Below are 22,457 nucleotides of genomic sequence, written 5' to 3'. Positions count from 1 at the left end.
CAGCCGGCATCGACAACAATCACGGCAATAGCGGCAACGACGGTCACAGCAACTCTTACCCACCCACTACTCTTTCATCACCCCCGGAAGAACACCGACCAACGGCACCCCCACCAACTACCCCTTCAACAACCCTGGCGGCACCCCCGGCAGAGACCCAGGAGGCTACTGGGGACACCCAGCCGACACCCGCAGCACCGCAACAGCCACATCGGTCGCAGAGGACTATCAAACCCCCGAACAGACTAAATCTATAGAAGGGGTGAATGTGATGAAATATTCTATTCACCACTTCCTGTGACTGAGATCGGTTTCAGTGTCATTTCCCTTCCCCCAGACCTCATTGTATTGTGTACTGGAATGTGCTGTATTGTATACTGGAATGTGCTGGAATGTGCTGTGTGTAGGGCTCCGCCCATACCTGGCCCCGTTTGTAAGCTAGTTCAGTCTGGCCTCAGTCTCCAGAAGGAAGACATCTCTCTCTGTTACGTGTTACGTTCTAAGTTAATAAAAGCCTTGTTTTTGTTCTGCTAACTTCGAGTCTCGGAATTATTGAGGCACATCAGTGAGGATCTGATTTGGTGGCCTGTATTGACCAGGCCAGGTACGCCTTCCTTTTTTTCCCACAACATGTCTCTTCATGTTACATCTTTGCATATTTGGTGGAGTAAATGCACATTTTTGCTAAGTTGACCAAAGCACCATTTTGGCAGATATTTTGCTAGATGTTATTGCAACTCCACTGATATATCCTGCTCGCAGCCTAAGTAAAGAGTTTGATTACATGCAGCAAGGAGCAAAATCAAACTAGCTTCTTATTGGAAAATGTGTCCTTTCTTTTTCCATATTTGTCAATGGCAGTAAGTTACATGATTTCAACAACATGTTTAGATTTTGAATTGCTATTTCCATCTGTACACAGTAATGCACAATGTCCTTTCCACCAGCTTCACGAACAATGATATTGCAGCATCTTACATACCACAATGCATGCTATATTGACGGAAAACCAACAACTTCTGCAACAAAGGATTCTGCTGTATGCAGCACAGCGCTCCATGCAACTGCCTCAGTTTCGACAGTGGCTGACAAGCTGAAGAAACAGGAAATTCTGGTACTTGAGCCTTCAGGCATCTGGTTGGAAGGTAAGCTATCTGCCATCTCTGTGATTGGCCATAGTAAAATTTGAGTGCTGACACATTGCCAACAACATGGACTAAAGCCAGTCCATTATGGCCAGACTGTCTCCGTGGATCACACCTACACACTTAATCCATGAGGGGACTTTTTTGGGGTGTCAGCGGGCGTGTTCGGTGGTGAAATTCCCAGATGTCGGGTCTGTCAGGGCTGAACAGACCTGACACGAAGTGGCAGGGAGGGTAATTCTGGTCATTATGACCCTATTAACAGCCCATTAAAAAGTATTTTGAGCTCACCTTACCATTTTATGAGATCACCCACGGGGTCCATGCTGCTCGGGGATCACGTCAGATAAGGAGGTCGGGGGTTGTATGACCATGGGATCATCTCATTACTTGACAGCAGCAAATGTGCTATAAAAACTCCCATCTCACAGCTGTTCACTTTCCAAGCTCATAAGCTGTTGCTTACTGCATTTGGAAGACAGATTGAGCTTTATGCAGGTTGCAAATGTTTGGAGCAAACGCTCTATCCAGTGTAACCTCATTGGAACAATCTCTCGCACCATTGACAGACCGCTTCTGTCATCTCAAGTTCACCTGCCATCTATTACATCAGCATCGGTGTCCTTGAAACTATCTCGCCTTGGTCCTCAGAATCCCACCATGATCAGCACCAACACAAGCAGCACCAGGTACACCAGCAGCACCAACAACAACTCCAACCTTCTCTGCAATCAATTGATGCTGAAAAGGACACAGGGCATCAGCACCCGAGCACATTGCTGCCCAGGACACCAGAAATGGCCTTACCATGGCCACATTTACTTCACTTGATGCTGTACACACTGGCTGCCACATAATGCATCAGGTTGGCACCACCTCATACCAACACCATAAAGCATCCCTACAATGCCCAAGCCATTCCTTTCACACTCATCAACATTGCGGGGGGTACCGTTATGTCTCACCATTCACTGCAACTCACTAAGCCACTTACAAAGGTGCACATAAATCTGTCCAAGAACGCAGTGTTGAAAATAAAGGTTTCAATGTTTAACACCACATTATCAGAAACTTTACATGAACATTGGCTAAAACACCCAAGTGTCTACCCTTGTGTGTTGTTAGTTGGTATGATTGGACTAGTATGAGAGTGAGTGTGAGGGGTGGCTAGTGAGATGGGGAAGTGATAATATAGATGGAGAGGGATGAGTGGAGGTGCAAGGTAAGTTGGTGTGAGTACGGATGTGCAGGAGTAGGGTAGAAAAGGCAGAGTGATGGGGATGTGATGAGTGGCACAGCAGGATGAGGTTGAGTGTGGTTTTGCAGTAATGTTTCGTGATCTACTGAGATCATTGAAAGGTTTGCGCCACTGCAGTCTGGTCCTCCTGATGACATCCCTACTTGTGCCCTCCTCTGCAATGTGCAACCAGGCTGCGCTGGTCTCCTGGGACAGTCTCTTCCGCCCATGGGAAGGGAAGAGGACCTCCCTGTGTGCTGTGACTCCCTCCATAAACATATGGAGGGTGTCATGGGAGAGCCTGGGTGCAGCCGTGCACCTCTGCGCAGTACTTGTCAGTGTTTGCAGCCCCTCAATGCTGTAGAACACTGACAGCACAACTATCAAAATCAATTTGCGCATGTTCCCTTTAAGGAAACTGGCTGATGACATGTCATCAAATGACATCATCAGACCCGCTTCCTTCAATTGGCCGGCAAATACGCTGGGCGGGCTTAACAAACCAAATCAGGGGAAAGTCATTCTACACAGCGGGCTGGAGGCAGCAGCGGGGTCGGGACCTGCCACTGACCCGCCGAGGTTGGGGAAATCACTGCTCATGTATCTCATTTCTGTAATTCCATGCAGTTCAGGCAATGCAGGTACCTTTCAACATCACTAAGTAGTTGTTCCTGGATCATATGTGGTCATTCTTGGGCTGCCTGTGGGAGGGTTCTAGCTACCTGCCGTGCCTTTGCTCCTTCCTCAGGAGATCTTCTTGATCCTCCTATTTCAGGTCAGCATTGGTAGATCCGATGGACTGCCCATGGCCGACTCCAGGGACAAACTGGTGGCAGCAGGAATGCTGCCGTGGGTGGTGTCATCAACGGAATTGAAGAAAACAGCGGCAAACAGAAGGCAAAAAAATTAATCACTAGCTGTAATGCACAAATTTCAGTTAGTCGAGTTAAAAACAGCAGTCAGACTGTAAGGCCTCGATTTTCAATGGGCCGTGGAGGTGTGATTGGAGGCATGTGGGGGGTTAAAATCGTGAAAACTGGCGGGCGGGACACCCCCCCCCTCACCCCGGGCCTGGTTCCCGACTCCGAGCAACTTTAGGTCGCGTCTAATGGTCCCAACTCCGTCCCGCCTCCAACAGGCGGGATAGGTCATTAAGGCCCTTAACAAGCACTAAACAGCCTCCGTGATCCTATTTTGAAAGGCCCTTGCGAATTTAACCCTTTTCCCACGTTAAATATGCCTGGTGGGAAACACGACGGTGAAACCTGGTGGGAGCACTATTGGATTGTTGACTATCAAGTGCAGGTCAACCATTAAAGAGGGGATTTGATCAGCCATCATTTGCAGGTGGCAGGACTTAGTGGTCTCAGGTCAGGGGTAACTTTTAGAAGGTTTAACCACAGCTGTGGAAGTTTGGAGACTGACACCCACCTCTAGGGGGACCTCCTGGGAAACCCCCCTCGCCACCTTCACTGAGCGCTTCCTCAACTGAGGCATATACCAGAAGCATGGGAGCCATTTATTTCCTTCCCTTCTGGGCATTAGATGAGCTGGAACACCAGCCGTGGCACCAGCAGAACCAGGAACAACAGCAGCAGCAACAGGAGCACCAGGCTGCTGCTCACCCACCTGAAGCTGCACAGGCCAGAAGGGGCCAGCACTTGGAAGTGGCTTGAGAGCACCTTGCTGCACATCAGGGGGCCATGGAGACCCGTATCTGCACTGGCAGTCCTACTCAGAAGGACTTCCATGAAGGTCTGGTTTCTCTGTTCAATAGATGACCATCGCTCCTCCAGAGATGTCATTCTATTATGAACACTCACCATGTTTTCTGCACTCTGGCGACTTACCTCCTCCATGGAGGTTGCCACCCTTTCCATGGTGATGCGTTGAGGTGCCAATGACTCCACAAAGGCTCTGCTCATGTTCGCTATGGACTCCTCCATTCGCTCCACACTCGCAGCGACCCTGGAGACAAAACCTGCCAGAGACTCCTGCATCTGTTCCTGGAGTTCCAGCACCACTGATCTTATGGATGGACCCAGAGGCAGAGGGTCGACATACAGCTGAGCCGAGCTGGCAGAGTCCTGCGCCCTCCGACTAGGACTCTCCACTGCTGTCCCTGTCTCCACAATCTGCTGATGCTCACTTGTGAGCTGTGATACATCAGGTAACAACACTACTCTATGTCCCGAAGATCCCACCGAGGTGTGAGTGTCTGCACTGGTGCTAGGTGCGCTGAATTCTGCTGATGCTGCGCCCTCGGAGGTTGCAGCTTCCTCTGAGGAGTCTGGCTTCTCAGGCTCTTCCTCCTGGCTAGTGGGGACGGCGGCTTGCAATGGTCCTGTGGGGGAGTAAAGGAAAGAGTCAGAGATGTGATGCCAAGGTTACATGCATATTGCATATTGCAAATGATCATAAGTCCATCTGTTAGAGCTTCAGAATCATTATCAGCGACTCATGCAATGTCACTGAGAGAGATGGAAAACTATTCTGTCACCAGCTTGCTGTGATGTACCAGTCTGTCCGTCCCCCACTTGCGCATCTTCCTCCACTCCTACGATCTCCAGGACCGCCTCCTCCCAGGTAGTGAGGTGGGCTAGTGTGGGTGGCCCTCCTCCTGTCCTCGCTCTTTCTCGATATTGTGAGCTCTCTTTTCCTGCAATGAGGGAGACAAGTGGAGGTTGAGTGAGAATGAAGGAGTGAGTGTAGAGATTCCATAGCATAGATACTTAGAAGGAGACAAAGATGGAGTGAGGTGGCAAGACCAAGGGCCCTTCCTGTGTGTTGTCAGTTGTTTTCATAGCATCACAGCGATAGGGAGTGTGAGGGCTGCATAGCCGAATAGTTATATGAATGTGACCATAGAGAGAAAGGGAATGGGTAAGGGTGCATGGATTTCAGTGTCAAGTGGGATGTGGAGGAAGAGATTGCTAAAGCTGAGTGCTGGTAAGGAAAGGCAATGGGGATCAGATTGAGGGTGATGGGAAATTCATACTCACTTTTCCAGTGCACAGAAAGTCATGAAATCTCTTCCTGCATTGAATCCAGGTTCTGCGGGGTACTGATAATGAGTTGACCTCCTCTGCCACCTGGATCTATACAGCCTTGGTCTGCTGGGGAGGCTTCTTCCTCCCTGAAGAAGGGAAGAGCACCTCTTTATGAGCTCTTGCTCCCTCAACTAAAGCTTGCAGGGCCACTTCATCAAACCTGGGAACAGACCTAGGTCTCTCACTGGTCATTCTTCCTCTAGGTCCCTGTAACATGAAAGGGCAAAAGGTTGTCAGTCTGCAGAAGAAGCAAGGCTTGTTGCAGACCCTAAATGCAGCAGCAATGATGACGTCATCAGAGGGGACTTTCAGCCAGGAAAAACTCAGTTGCCAAGGGTTCCCACACGTTGGAAATCAGTTGGACAATTAAGTTAAAATTGCATCAATCTCCCACATCCATTTAGATTCGGGTGGATAACACGAAATGCGGATAATACGACACTATCCCGCACCTGAGTTAAAACCAGCCCTAAGTCTCAATAAGATGACAAAATGGTGGAGCTCCTGACAAACAGCTTGCAGGCCTCCCCACTCATGCAGGCACTTGGCGAATCAAGAGCTGTGCTGCAAAAATACATGGGGAATCTGTAGTGGAACCAATTTACTTCAATTAACATAATTTGGGGTGTGCAATGAAGCTGGTGGACACATAGAGCTCTGCCTGAAAAACTTGAAGAACTTCTTCCCCTGTGGAGTTGGTTCAATGCCGAGGATGTTGAGGCATACCAAGCCAATTCTGATAGGCTGCATCCACTACTGGCGAGGATCCGCTTACCCAAACACACCCCATGCCCCTTTATTGTGACCATATGAAACTGCTGTACTTTTTTTTAACACAACGTTTAATTTTAAATGGGTGAATGCTGCTGCTAAAATTGCAGATAGAGGAACAGCATACATAAGTACTAAGCATTGATCTGCAAGGTTCAACAACAGTCTTTGATATTGGTCATTATAGTCAAAACGTCAGCTGAGAAAAATAATTGATGGAATCTCTTTTTAACGACTCACTTGGTGTCATATTTGACCCTGAAATGAGCTTCCAACCACATATCCGTAGCCTAACAAAGACTGCCTACTTCCAACTCTGTAACATCGCCCGTCTCCGCCCTTGCCTCAGCTCATCCGCTGCTGAAACCCTTATCCATGCCTAGGTCTGTTCCCAGGTTTGATGAAGTGGCCCTGCAAGCCTACATTTCGTTGTACTGCACTTGTGCACTAACAATGACAATAAAAGTTGATTTGATTTGATTTGATTTGATTTGTTACCTCTAGACTTGACTATTCCAACACACTCCTGGCTGGCCTCCCACATTCCACCCTACGTAAATTTGAGGTCATCCAAAACTCAGCTGCCCGTGTCCTAACTCGCACCAAGTCCCGTTCACCCATCACCCCTGTGCTCGCTGACCTGCATTGGCTCCCAGTTAAACAACACCTCGATTTCATAATTCTCATCCTTGTTTTCAAATTCCTCCAGGGCCTCGCCCCTCCCTATCTCTGTAATCTCCTCCAGCCCCACAACCCCCCGAGATATCTGCACTCCTCTAATTCTGCCCTCCTGAGCATCCCTGATTATAATCGCTCAACCATTGGTGGCCGTGCCTTCTGTTGCCTAGGCCCTATGCTCTGGAATTCCCTGCCTAAACCTCTTTGCCTCGCTACCTCTCCTTCCTCCTTTAAAACGCTCCTTAAAACCTACCTCTTTGACCAAGCTTTTGGTCACCTGCCCTAATTTCTCCTTATGTAGCTCGGTGTCAATTTTTTTGTCTTTTAATACTCCTGTAAAGCGCCTTGGGATGTTTTACTACATTAAAGGCGCTATATGTTGTTGTAGTATATATAGAACTGATGAAACAACAATGATTAGCACATTTTATATCGTGTTTCCTTGTCTGTTATCTCAATGGGGACATTAACCCATTTTATTTGAAAGGGGTTGATGGTATGAAGCATTAAATATCTATCGGCTCATGTCGCAATCGCCAATTTCTAGTTTTATTTATTTCAAGGGTGCTCACAATAAAATGGACAGAACTCATGAGATGTATTGATTGTGTTACCAGTGGAATAATACATTTTTTAAATATTCTGATCTATAATGCTGCAGACTGATGGCACATTGATTGTAGCACTTTGATTGAAGGCCATTTGCGACCATCAGCATCTGTCATTCCAAGCCATTTAATCATTCTCTCTGATCTCAGTCATGCATTTTTATCTTATCAAAAAATAGTAGTGTCAAATGGTGCTATGCTTTTTGGAATTCTAATTGTGTTGGTACAAGTAGCAAATTTGTCACTTATTCAGAATTCTTGCCTAATATTTCAGCACTGTGGTCCAAGAATTGTTCATTGGAATTAGCTTTATTGGACAGAAAGTGATAGATTGTGATATATTTCCAACTAACCATACAAAAGTGATCTATTTTCAGCATTTATACCACTGCAATCAGGACAATTAACTTGGAAATAGCTAATATATTACACAGATTATGATATGAAATTGATTTGAGAGAGCTTTACTCATTATATGAAGTTGTTGAAAATAATTGTTTGCAATATAGCAGGAAAGACAGTCCAACCTCTGCATGGGAGAGACTCTGGCCCTGATTTTCTGCCAGCCGTCAGGTGGCTTTTCAGGCGGCCGGGAGCCGAAAATCGCCGAAAAAGGGGGTTGCGACCCCACCCGCCTGATTCCCCGCCCCGTCCGACTTTCGGACCACCGTTTCTCTGCGACCCACTTCAGTCCCGGCCGCCGCTGGCGGGACTGGCCGTCGGCACACTAATGAGCAATCATTACCTTGTTTAAGTCGATTTTCAGGGGCCGTTGCAATTTTGGGGCTTTCCCCACATCAAACATGGCTGCGGGGAACCCCGCTGATGAAACCTGGCGTAAAGCTTGCCGGTTTGCTTGCTGTCAGCTGCAGGTCATTCGGAAAAGCTGCGATTTAAAGGGACAGCATTTGTATGGTGAAGGACCTTGTTGCCTTGTTGCTGCAGGCTTGGGGCTACTTCTTCAAGGCTTAGGCACAGCTGTGGAAGGTTGGAGCCTCACACACTTCTCCAATGTGATCTCCTGGGAAGCCCCTCTCGCCACCCTCGCTCAGCGCTTCCTCAGCGGAGGCATCTACGAGAAGACAGGGACGCCTTTCTTGCCTTCCCTTCTTGCTATTAGAGGATCTCCAGCAACAGAGGCGGCAGCAGCAGAACCAGGAACAGCATGATGAGCACCAGGAGCACCAGGCTGCTGCTCACTCACCTGAAGCTGCACAGGCCAGAAGGGGCCAGCGCTTGGAAGTGGCTTGAGAGCACCTTGCTGCGCTTTAGGGGGCCATGGGGACCTGCTTCTGCACTGGCAGTCCTACTCAGAAGGACTTCCATGAAGGTCTGGTTTCTCTGTTCAATAGATGGCCAATGCTCCTCAAGAGATGTCATTCTCTTATGAGCGCTCACCGTGTTTTCCGTATCCTGGCGAGTTATTTCCTCCATGGAGGTTGCCAACCTTTCCATGGTGATGTGTTCATGTGCCAATGACTCCACAAAGGCTCTGCTCATGGTCGCTATGGACTCCTCCATTCGCTCCACACTCGCAGCGACCCTGGAGACATAACCTGCCAGAGACTCCTGCATCTGTGCATGGAGATCCGTCACCTCTTCTCTTGCGGATGGACCCAGAGGCAGAGGGTCGACATGCAGCGCAGCTGAGCTGAGCTGGCAGAGTCCTGCACCCTCCGACGAGGACTGTTCACTGCTGTCCCTGTCTCCAGAATCTGCTGAGGCTCACTTGTGAGCTGTGAAACACCAGGTGACAACACTACTCTATGTCCCGAAGGTCCCCCCGAGGTGTGAGTGCCTGCGCTGGTGCTGGCTGCGCCCTCAGAGGTTGGAGCTTCCTCCGAGGAGTCTGGCTGCACAGCCTCTTCCTCCTCCACAGTGAGGACGGGGGCTCTGGATGGTACTGTGGGGGAGTAAAGGAAGGAGTTAGAGATGTAATGCCAAGGTTCTTCTGGTGACTCCCAGCGAGTTGGCATCTGCTGACACCTGCATCCATGCAGCATTGGTCTCAGTGGGAGGCCTCTTCCTCCCTGACCTAGGGATGAGGACCTCCCTGTGGGCCCTAATCCCATCCAATAATGCCTGCAGTGAAGCCTCGTCAAATTTGGAGGCAGCTCGGGGTCTGGCACTGGCCACAGCTGCTGCAGGCTCCTCTGCCATCCTGTATGGTTCGTTTGGAAGCCTTCAGAGGATGCAGTATATGGACCTTGAAAGCACCACGAATGATGACATCATACTGTGGGGCTTTCTGACTAGAAATGAACAGTTAGCAAGGCTGCCCACATGCTGGAAATTAATTGGCCACTTGAGGGAAAATTGCATGGAGCTGGCTGACACATTTCTTTGTGTGTCAGAACCCCACATTCGGGGAAACCCGACCATTTCCCACACAATCCACAAAATCGGGCCCTCTATTATTATAAAATTTGATAGCATGCTATGGTGACTGTTATAAAGAGATAGACAGCAGTCAGAGGGATCTTAAGTAACTGAGCGAATAAATGATAATATGAAAACATGTAACATAATGTGCATTGTAACAAGGAACGTGAAATATGGGCGCACAATGAATGGGTGTTTTTTAGCAAAGGAGATAAAGGATTTATGCATAATTGTTGACCATTCATTGATTTAGTTTCTCGTATACTACTAGAGGATGGTAGAGGGGTTTGAGTTATTTTTCCAGCAAAGGCCACTGAAAAGTGGGAGCCTTGGCCCATTTTCTCCTCCTTAACATTGCAGCTCTAGCTGTGACTAGATAACTCAGCACAGATTGGGCTCTTCCTCGTATGTACGGCTCATCTGCTCACTGAATAAACCTGCCCAGCCTTCAGAGGAGCATGCTTTTGGTCTTTTTGTCAAATTTGCTCCTCAGTTCTGAATGGATTGTTCTGCTGTTCATGTCATGGGTTGAATTTCAGCCCCCTCTATATTATCTGTTCAAATCATAGCATCATTTCGTGTAACAGATAATCACAGATAAGGGAATTTTTGCAATAAAAAACCAAAGTGTAGCTTCACAATTTCAAACTTGTGTATGCTGGGAGCAATTGGCTATCTTGAATTTTAAAAGTATGCTGTTAGCTCGTGAATTCACGCCGAGTGATAATTTGGCAGGGCAGTAAAAGTATTATAAATCACTTGATGATACATTAATGGCCCAGAAATTCGGGTCTCCACGGGTGAGTACGCACGGGGTACTCACCCGTAGGCCCAATGGAAGTGCCGGTTTCCTGCATGCACTGCGCATGCGTGGGAAATCGGCACTTCCGTTCCCCTGAATGAAGGGGTTCAGAGGTCGAACGCGTGCGCGGGAGAGGCTGCGCGTGTGCGTCGAACTTAGGCTTTTTTTGCAGGTTTTGCCGGGAGGGTAAGTCTGCCGAATTTACACATTTAAAAAGCAGGCGTAAGGCCTGCTTTTTGCAAGGTAAGTGGTGAATTAATTAAAATTAAAACATTTTTTCCACAGGATTATTATTTTTAAATATTTAAAGCAAGGTAAGTTTATTTTTAGCCCTGTTAGAAAATAAAATTATTTTTTTCAAAAATTTAAGTTACTGTTTAAAATAGTTATTTCATGTAATTTATAGTTTATTTAAAAAATGTGATTAAAAAAAAATTATTTGAAGATTCAGTGATGTTTTGGGGCCGTAGTATTTCTAAGTTTTGACAGCTCTTCCTGTCAATCTTATGAATGGAGCATTCCCTGCTCCGATTGGCTCCCCATGGCCCATGTGATCCCAGGGGCCGCATCGAACTAACTGCGCCCCTGGGATACGCAAGCACTGTGCGCCGACAGCTGGAGCAGGCCCAGGATCGGAATTCCACGGGGGCCCACAGCTCAACGGTCGGTGCACAAGCTAAGTGCAGGCCGGGGGCGTGCACCCGCGGGAAGCCCCCGACCCGAATTTCTGGGGCAACATTATTTATACATAGTATTCTCAAATGGTCCATTCATACTTGGCTCAAGGTGGGTTGCCTTGGTTCAATTTAGTACAATACAAACCTCTAAATGGCTCACACGTGAAAGAATAGGATTGATCTCACTTTATTTTAAATGGGTTAATGTTTCTGTGAAAATAGCAGAGTAATGTCATACAAACATGTTAAGCATTCATACATTAATATTGACAACAGTAATGTCTACACTTGTGTGTCAGCATATTAACACATTCCTGTAACATAATATGGGTTGGAGATTACAAAAGTAATAAATGACTTGCTAAAGTGAAATAGTTTACAATTGGTTTGAAACTTTTATATATATGGTTAATGCAGTCAGGGTTGCACCGTTTTGCAACACCAGAAATTGAACAAAGGACATGACAGTATGTGAGAATTTTATAGATGGATATTAAAGAAAATCAGCCTACATGTGTAGCCATATTTACTGAGTTGCAGTACTGGAGTTGATTATGCACATATATAATAATAATGGATGGTTAAGCATGCAATCAATGCCAGCTGTCTGCTTTTAGCCTGGACAGTCCATTTATGGGTAAGCTATTCAAAAGATTGTGAAAAGTAAACCAGGTAACAAAGTTGAAGTTTTTTTAATCTAAGCTTGTTTTCCACAGTGTTGTTCTTTATCATGTACAATAAATCATTTATTAAGGTTTTCAACTGCTTCTTATCAACAAAAACATCAGAACTCAAGATATTATTTGACCCCCCCCGGCCCAGAAATTGCGAGCGCCAGGATTTTTCCCTCACCCTTCAGATAGTATTATTTTTGCATGTCAAATTTCTAGAAATACGAATTGATAACAGAGCGTCGAGGTCAACGGGGTACCTGGGACCTTGTAAACATCGGGTCCAATGGTCTATCTCCTTAACCAATGAAATTTAATGATCGAGAAAGAAACAGAGTGAATGACAGAGAAGGAAATCGGGTGAATTAGAGTCAAGTTAGATACAGAAAGAGAAAGGAAGAGAGTGACAGAAAGTGTGGATTTAGAGTGAGAAATAAAAAAGACGGAAAGAAAAAGTAAGTTGTTTTTTAAAAATGTTAAATTTAAAGTTTAAGTTACCTCTAGGAACAATTTGCTACCTGAATGAGTGAGACACCACAGTTTCATTGTTCCCTTCCTGTGCCTCCAAGGTTGAGTGGCATATCAGGACCATAAATCACATCATGAACAAGATCTTCAGAACATGAATTACCAGCCCTAAATGGCTGCGGCGAGATTCATTCATATTAACGGCGCAAATCCAGCAATTTCATGCCACATAATGGGGAGGCTCACGGTGAGATGGTAATTTTATGGTTTTGGTTACGCTAACAGCAGAGCGCCGCAAATCGTCCAGTGATTTGTGGTGAATCAGAACTCATGGCCTATCTCTTCTTCGCCGCAAATTGCTGTGGCTTTTTATGCACTAATAATGGCGGGCGTCTTGAATTCACCATTATTTCTCCAGAAATTTCTGGGCCATTATTCCTGTTCACTCCAACTGTACAATCCACATGCTTGGGAGTATAATTGTTCTTTCCCTGCTGCTCACACCAACCACCTCCCCCCGCCCCCCGAACAAATCATGTCAATGCAAGACCGGATTATAAACAACAACCTCAGGGACTGAAATTTCCAAATATATTTGTGTTCCTGCAGCTAAATTTAAAGGTATAAATGCTTAACACTCGGAAAATAAATCAATAATAAAGACACCTATTTCACATAACATTACTTTATAATGAGCATTATAAATTGTAAGTCTCAAATATTTAATCAAACCTTTTCTCACAGCATTATTGATTTTACAAAATTGTTTTGTAATCAATAACATTTGCAAACATCAATAATTTAAAAAGCTCATTCTTTTTGAAAGTGAAAAAGAGTGCAGTCGAATAAACATACCCAATTATGTTGCAAGGTATTTCTTTTTCTCCTATTGCTTTTTAATGGAAGATTTACTGATGTTGCACTCTGTGGCTTGGAGCGATGTAATCGGCAGGTTTCTAGCTGTTGACCGTTTTGAGGAAAACATTGGGCCTGAATTTGCGGTCGGAGGCAGATGCCTCTGAACCACGAGAAAAAAACTAACCTACCTGATGGTCCCGAAGGTTTGTAGACTCGCGCTCCTGGGCCTGCAGGTGTAAAGGTCCACGTATCCCGGGGGTGCACGCGGTTCGCAAGTGCCCCAGGATCACGTGGGCCAGGCCAACCAATTAGAAAGGGGGATCCCCATTATGTTTATGGGGAATCCATTTACGTACGGAATCCCCATAAGCATGAATAGGAATCACCTAAAATACACAAATTTCACACAACTTAAATAAAATTAGATCATTACATGTTCAAAATTAATTAAAATACAATGAAATTAAACAGTTAAAACAAAAATTTTATTTTTTGAAAAATAGATGTAAACATTTTAAAGGTGCTAAAAATAACCTATAATTTTTAAGATTTTATAATTAAAAAAAATATTTTAATATTTATTTAAACTCTTACGCTTTTACCAGGCATGAGAGTTTCGTGAGCATACACTGGGTAGTAGCTGGGCAAATAGCCCAACTCTCCACCAGCGAATGTCCATTTCCCAGGGATGCGGTGGATCTGTGAAGCAGAAACTTGACAGATCGCAAGTTTCGGGTTTTCGCGCATGCGCAGCACATGCAGGAACCTGGAACTTGCGGGGCACTTACGACTGTGTACGCACCGCGTACGCTGTCATAGGCCCCAGAAAATCCAGGCCATTGTGTTGTATGCTTAACTAACAATGAAAATGTAGTGGACAATATTTACCGAACATAAATATTAAGAGTAGAATCATAGAAGTTTATAATACAGAAGGAAATAATTTGGCCCCATTGTGCCTGTGCTGGCTAATCCTGCTGCCCTGCTGTCTTCCATAGCATTGAATCTTTCTCTGTTTCAAATATTTAGTGCTGTTTTGTGTTAAGTTAGGCACAGTTTTGGCCTGTAGATCTTTTCCCACTTGCAACTGGACTGACATTGCCCAACTTCATCTCACATAGACTGCTTATAACATGAAAGATTTTTATCCTACCCGGCTAGGGGGTTGAACTGAAACCCATGTCCCAGAGCTGAAAGGGCTCTGTGCTGGTACACTGCATCACCTGAATTGTGTTCTTGTGATATTTTTAGTACACACCACGTAAGCCTTGCACATTATCCACACATAAATGGACAATTTATATGACTAGAATAGGAAAAATGCACCAACTCTATGCCACTTACAGCTACTTTACTTATTTGAAATGCTGGACTGAGTAACAGTAGCTCCTTCAACAACAGCATAGGTTACCTTGTTCTTAAGTATCATTTCCTCTGGCATAGTGAGCAAGCAATACACCTAATTAAGGAAGATTACATTGGGGCACAGGTAAACTGTATTGCACCTCAGAATATTGTCATATTTTAGTCAGTCCACTATATGTCAGTATTTCTGAACTGGGTTGCAACAGCGTACATATTCATAATTACTGCTGAACAACCTCTCTGGCCCTGAAAATCTCATTTTATATGTGGAGTACCATTCCTTCCATTCCATGATAGGGTCTTCTGAGAGCACTTCTCTTACCTCCACTTAAGTAAGGAGCATTGTATTAGGAGGCTTCACTTCACCAAGGTGGTGATCACAGAATTTTGCCATCTCCTGCAACCAGACCTGCAGCCTCAGAGCAAGGTGACCACAGATCTCTCAGTGGCCCTCAAGTTCACCGTGGCCCTCAATTTCTTTACCAGTGGATCCTTCCAGTCTGCAGCAGGAGGCATATCTACCATCTCCCAGTTCACCATCCATCGCTACATCCGGGAGGTCACAGAGGTTCTCATCTCCTGGAGAAGGGGCTGCATTGTCTTCTTTCTGAACAGAGAAAAGCAGGATGAGCACACATGTGGCTTTGCCAGGATAACGGGCATCCTCATGGTGCAGGGTGCCATCGATGTTCAAACACTGAAGCTTCAAACACTGAGACACATCAGGGAGGGGGAGAGTTACCTGGACTCCGTGTATCACGAGGTATTCACACCAATTAGATTAATTAATTCAGATGTAGTCCGTGGCCAGGGTCAGGATGGTGTGACTAGAAGTGAGGCAGGTGCGGGGATCCAGGAGGTAGTGTTGGAGGAGCCGCAGCCCTTGCACTTGTCCAACAGGTTCGAGGCTCTTACTCCCTGTGGGGTTGAGAACAGGGACTGCAGGGAGGATGAGCAATCTGGCCACAGCACCGTGGAGCAGGGGGCCATTCAAGTGGGGGGAGTTAAAAGAAATGTTGTAGTGGTAGGGGATAGTATCGTTAGGGGGATAGATAGAGTTCTTTGCAGCTGAGAGCGAGAGTCCTGAAGGCTGTGTTGCCTGCCCAGTGCCAGGGTTAAGGACATCTCCTCTGGACTGGAGAGAAAGTTGGAGTGGGAGGGGGAGGATCCAGTTGTTGTAGTCCATGTTGGTACCAATGACATAGATAGGACAAGGAAGGAGGTTCTGCTGAGGGAGTTTGAGCAGCTAGGGGCCAAATTAAAAAGCAGAACCACAAGGGTAATAATCTCTGGATTATTACCTGAGCCACGAGCAAATTTGGCTAGGACAAATAAAATTAGAGAGTTAAATGCGTGGCTCAAAGACTGGTGTGGGAAAAATGGGTTTTGCTTCCTGGGACACTGGCACCAGTACTGGGGCAGGAGGGAGCTGTTCCGTTGGGATGGGCTTCACTTGTCCAGTGCTGGGACTAGAGTCTTGGCGGATCATATAACTAGGGCGGTAGAGAGGGCTTTAAACTAACTAGTGGGGGGGGAGGTTCCTAGAGAGCAAATAATAAAAATGACAACAGAGAAGGTCATAGACCTAGGTAGCAGTGGGGAAATTGAAAACCAGAGCATGTCAGGAAGGGGCAGAAGGTGTGGAGTAAAAGGTAAAGTAATAAAAAGGGCAAAAGCAGGAACTAAGTGTCACAAAACATCTTTGAAAGTTCTCTATCTGAATGCACGTAGCATTCGTAATAAAATAGACGAGTTAATGGCACAAATAACCACATATGGGTATGATCTTGTGGCCATTACAGAAACATGGCTGCAGGGTGACAATGCCTGGGAATTAAACATACCAGGCTATTTAACGATCAGGAAGGACAGGCAGAAGGAAGGGGAGGTGGGGTGGCTATGTTAATAAAGGAAGGAATCACTGTAATGCAGAGAAATGATATTGGGTCAAAAGATCAGGATAATGAAACAGTTTGGGTGGAGGTAAGGAATAATAAGGGGGAAAAAACACTAGTGGGCGTAATCTATAGGCCTCCGAACAGTGGCAACTCTGTTGGACGGAGTATCAATCAGGAAATAGTTGAGGCTTGTAATAAGGGAACATCTATAATTATGGGGGATTTTAACTATCATATTAATTGGACAAATCAAATTGGGCAGGGCTGCCTTGAGGATGAGTTCATTGAGTGTATTAGGGATGGGTTTCTTGAGCAGTATGTAACTGAACCGACCAGGGGGCAAGCAACCTTAGATCTGGTCCTGTGTAACGAGACAGGATTAATTAAAAATGTCCTAGTAAAGGATCCCCTTGGAATGAGTGACCATAACATGGTTGAATTCCATATTCAATTAGGGGGTGAGAAGGTTGGATCTCAAACAAGCGTGCTAAGCTTGAATAAAGGAGACTATGAAGGTTTGAGAGCAGAATTAAGTAGAGTGGATTGGGAAAATAGATTAAAGGGTAAGACGATACATGATCAGTGGTGTACATTTAAGGAGTTATTTTACAACTTCCAAAAAATATATATTCCACTGAGAAGAAAAGGGTGTAAAAGAAAAGACAGCCATCCGTGGCTAAGTAAAGAAATTAAGGATAGTATTCGACTAAAAACAAGGGCATATAAGGTAGCCAAATCTAGTGGGAGGATAGAGGATTGGGAAAACTTTAAAAGACAGCAAAAAATAACAAAAAGATTGATTAAGAAAGGGAAGATAGATTATGAAAGTAAATTAGCAAAAAATATAAAAACAGACAGTAAGAGTTTTTAGAGTTATATAAAAAGAAAAAGGGTGGCTAAAGTAAATGTTGGTCCCTTAGAGGATGAGACCGGGAAATTAATGGTGGGAAATATGGAGATGGCAAAAACACTGAATGAATATTTTGTATCAGTCTTTACGGTAGAAGACACTAAGAATATCCCAACACTGGACAAACAGGGGGCTAAATGGGGGGAGGAGCTAAACACGATCAAAATCACTAAGGAAGTGGTACTCGGTAAAATAATGGGACTCAAGGCGGATAAATCACCTGGACGTGATGGCTTACATCCTAGGGTCTTGAGGGAAGTGGCGGTAGGGATTGTGGATGCATTGGTAATAATTTTCCAAAACTCCCTGGGCTCGGCAAAGGTCCCGGCAGACTGGAAAACTGCTAATGTAACACCCTTATTTAAAAAGGGCAGTAGACAGAAGGCTGGAAACTATAGACCGGTTAGCCTAACATCTGTGGTAGGTAAAATTTTGGAGTCCATTATTAAGGAGACAGTAACAGGACATTTGGATAATCATAATTTAATAGGACAAAGTCAGCATGGTTTTATGAAGGGGAAGTCATGTTTGACAAATTTCCTGGAGTTCTTTGAGGAAGTAACATATAGGGTGGATAAAGGGGAACCAGTGGACGTAGTGTATTTAGACTTCCAAAAGGCATTTGACAAGGTGCCACACAGAAGATTATTGCTTAAGATAAAAAATCACGGGATTGGGGGTAGTATTCTGGCATTGATAGAGGATTGGCTATCTAACAGAAGGCAGTGAGTTGGGATAAATGGTTCATTCTCAGACTGGCAATCAGTAACTAGTGGTATTCCACAGGGGTCAGTGCTGGGTCCCTAACTCTTTACAATCTATATTAACGATTTGGAGGAGGGGACCGAGTGTAACATATCAAAGTTTGCAGATGATACAAAGATGGGACGGAATGTAGTTAGTGAGGAGGACATAAAAAACCTGCAAGGGGACATAGACAGGCTAAGTAAGTGGGCAGAGATTTGGCAGATGGAATACAATACTGGAAAGTGTGAGGTTATGCACTTTGGCAGGAAAAATCGTAGAGCAAATTATTATCTTAATGGCAAGAAACTGGAAAGTACTGAAGTAAAAAGGGATCTGGGGGTCCTGGTGCACGAAACTCAAAAGGTTAGTATGCAGGTGCAGCAAGTGATTAAGAAGGCCAATGGAATGTTGGCTTTCATTGCTAGGGGGATAGAATATAAAAATAGGGAGGTATTGCTTCAGTTGTACAAGGTATTGGTGAGACCGCACCTGGAATACTGCATACAATTTTGGTGTCCATACTTAAGTAAGGACATACTTGCTCTCGAGTCAGTACAAAGAAGGTTCACTCGGTTAATCCCGGGGATGAGGGGATGGACATATGAGGAGAGGTTGAGTGGATTGGGACTCTACTCATTGGAGTTCAGAAGAATGAGAGGCGATCTTATTGAAACATATAAGATTGTGAAGGGGTTGGATCGGGTGGGTGCGGGGAGGATGTTCCCGATGATGGGTGAAACTAGAACTAGGGGGCATAGTCTTAGAATAAAGGGCTGCTCTTTCAAAACTGAGATGAGGAGGAACTTCTTCACTCAGAGGGTGGTAGGTCCATGGAATATGCTGCCCCAAAAAGCTGTAGAAGCTGCATCATTACATAAATTTTAAACAGAAATAGACAGTTTCCTAGAAGTAAAGGGAATTAAGGGTTATGGGGAGCGGGCAGGAATTTGGACATGAGTCTAGGTTCGGATCGGTCATGGCCCTGTGGGTAGCGGAGCGGGCCCAGGGGCCGTGTAGCCTGATCCTGCTCCTATTTCGTGTGTCTAATTCTGTTACATTCAGGGGATGGTTCTGTGATAATGGATTGGCGGTTAGGATCAGATCAGCCATGATCTTATTGAATGGCGGAGCAGGCTCGAGGGGCCGATTGGCCTACTCCTGCTCCTATTTCTTATGTTCTTATGTTCTTATGTACGTAGTTTTACAGGCACCGTATACCAATCATCAGATGTTCTGTAACTGCAAATGCTACCATTCATGCCCAGCGCATCATGATAGTCAATGCACACTATAGTGGCAGCATTCATGATGCCTTCATCCTGCGCCTGTCCAGTATTCCAGCAATCTTCTAGCCACTACATCAAACGCGATGGTGGCTGCTCAGAGACAAGGGCTCTCTGCTCTTCACCTGGCTAATGACTCCCCTCCGCAACTCCATCACTCATGCCCAGCACTCATACAATGACAGACATGCATCCATCGGGAAAATCATAGCACAGACCATCGGGGTGCAAAAACAATGCTTCCACTGCCTTGACCACTCGGGAGGAGCCCTCAGTACTCATCAGAGTGTGTGCCCCATTTTGTGGTGGCCTGCTGCATGCTTCACAACTTGGCCATCATGAGGGCGCAGTCCTTGCCAGCAGAAATTGTGGGACCACCTCAGGAGGAGGAGGAGGAGGAAGAGGAAGAGGACGAGGAAGTGGAGGGAGAGAGGAGGCAGGCAGCAAATCCCCATTCTGGATGGACGCTGTGCAAGCCTCTTTCGACAATTGTAAACCCAGCGACCATGGCAGCAGTCTGATCTTGCGTGGCAGCAAGCTGAGCCTGCAGGGAGCAATCTGTGATTCTACTGCAGCACTGAGACATAGGGGGGGATTTTGTGGGGGGTCAGTGGCATGATTGGTGGCGGGTCGGGTGGGAAAATGTTTTTTTTGAGAGTGAGTTGGGACCCCGCTGTCAACCCGTCGTCATGCACCTTTACCAAATGTCAGGTCTGTCAGCGCTGAGCAGACCCTACATGCAGTGGTGGAGGAGGCAATTAAAATCATTAGTGGCTTGTTTACAGCCACTTAACAATGCTTTTTTCTCAGCTTTTTGAATTTGACAGGTCGCCCACTGGTTTCCTGCTGTGCCTAGACCTCGTCTATGAAGGTGAGACAGGACGTCAGTGGACATTGAATCAGCTGATGAGTTGACAGCTTCAAATGTCAAGTCAAAGCTCCCAGCTGATTGAGAAATTTTCCCTTAGCCACTAGCTTCTCTGAGCTGCATTTACACTACAGAGTCAGGATGCTGCAAGTTTTACACAAGTCTCCATCCAGCCTGACTTCATTATCTCTCCCACCATTGAGAGATTGCTTCTGTCATCTTTACTTCACCTGCCATGTATTCCATCTGCATCGGTGCACTTTATACTTTCTTACCTTGGTTTTCAGAATCCCATCACAATCACCCCCAGGCACACCAGCAGCACCAACAACAACACCAACCTCTTCCGCAATCAACTGATGCTGCACAGGACACAGAGCATCTGAACCCTGTTAAATCCGTGAATCTTGATGTATGGTGTCCTTCAATAAATAGACAGAGACTGCAGAGGAACAATCAACAGGTGTTTACTGGATGAGGGTTAATCTAAAACTAACAGTACAGATCCCTACTCAGGGTTTATATACAGGTGTGGTCACTGCCGGTACTACAGTATACAGGAGCTGTAAAAAGTAGTTCTCCCCTTAAAGGTACATACACTACAATTCCTCCCCTTTTAGATTAACAGTACCATAACATTCATTTAACAATTAACACTTTTAACATGCAACATTAACTGAAAATAGTCCACTTATAAATTCAGTCTTTGGGGCGGCTTCCTGATCCTTCCTGGATAGCGCCTTTCCTGAGTGTCTTGCTCTTGTTGCGGAGGCGATTCTGGCCCCCTGTCGTCGGTTGGTTCATCAGCTTCCGATGCTACTGTTTCTGGGGTAGATGCTATCTGTATGTCGGGTTCATCACCAGGTACGCGAGACATGGGGTTGACTCGTTCCTGTGACTCTAGGATCTGGTCGACATGGCGTCTCACAATGTTCTCCCCAACATCCACTGTGTACATTAGTGGCCCCTGCCGTGTGCATATCGTTCCTGGTTGCCATTTCTCTGTTCGGTAGTCGCGGGCCAAGACTGGTTGCCCTACATTGAAGCTCCTTGTTGGCTTCTCATTGATGTGCTGGAATTGCTTATTCTCAACATCTCTTCGTACATTTGGTCTGAGCAAATCCAGACGAGATTTCAACCTTCGGTTAAAGAACATCATGGCCGGGGTCTGGTTGGTGACTGCATGTGTCGCATTTCTGTAGGCTAACAGGAAATTGTCCACCTTATGCTGCAGTGGAATGTCGTCATCGCACATGGCCCTTGCTGCCTTTTCAAAGGTTTGTACGAACCTCTCAGCCAATCCATTTGTGGCTGGATGATACGGGGCGGATGTGTAATGCCTTACCCCATTCCTTCTCATAAATTTCCGAAACTCTTCGGACACAAACTGTGGTCCGTTATCAGAGCAAATCTGTTCTGGCAATCCGTTCCTGGCAAATATGGTCCGTAGGACTGCAATCGTTTTCTCCGTGGTGGTGGAGGACATTTTGATCACCTCAGGCCATTTCGAGTGCGCATCCACGGCTATTAAAAACATTGAGTCCATGAATGGACCAGCAAAATCAATATGCACCCGTTGCCATGGAGATGAGGGCCACTCCCATGGGTGTAGAGGGGCATGTGGTGGTGCATTTTGGACCTTCTGGCATCCTGAGCAGCTCTTTGTCAGGTCCTCGATCTGCTGATCGATCCCTGGCCACCACACATAAGCCCTAGCAAGGCTTTTCATTTTCACCCCTCCCAGATGGCCTTCGTGAAGCACATTGAGCACTCTCTCCCTTAACTTGGGTGGAATTACCACTCGGGATCCACACATCAAGGTCCCCTGGCATACTGACAGCTGTTCTCTTCTGGATGAGAATGCTGGCAACAGTGAGTCACCATGTGTTGGCCATCCCTTCACCGTCACATCATATACCCGAGACAGTGTCGGGTCATTTCGGGTCTCCTTCTCTATATCCGCGTTAGTTACTGGCAAGCGTTCAATTATAGTCGAATAAAATATTTCGACAGGGTCCACTGCTGGTGCTTCCTCCGCA

The sequence above is a fragment of the Somniosus microcephalus genome, chromosome 1, assembly GCF_052327205.1.
Source record: "Somniosus microcephalus isolate GS21.2 chromosome 1, FLI_Smic_1.0, whole genome shotgun sequence".
Classification (NCBI taxonomy): Eukaryota; Metazoa; Chordata; class Chondrichthyes; order Squaliformes; family Somniosidae; genus Somniosus; species Somniosus microcephalus.
The sequence above is the reverse complement of the archived record's forward strand: the minus strand, read 5'-3'. Positions refer to the sequence as shown.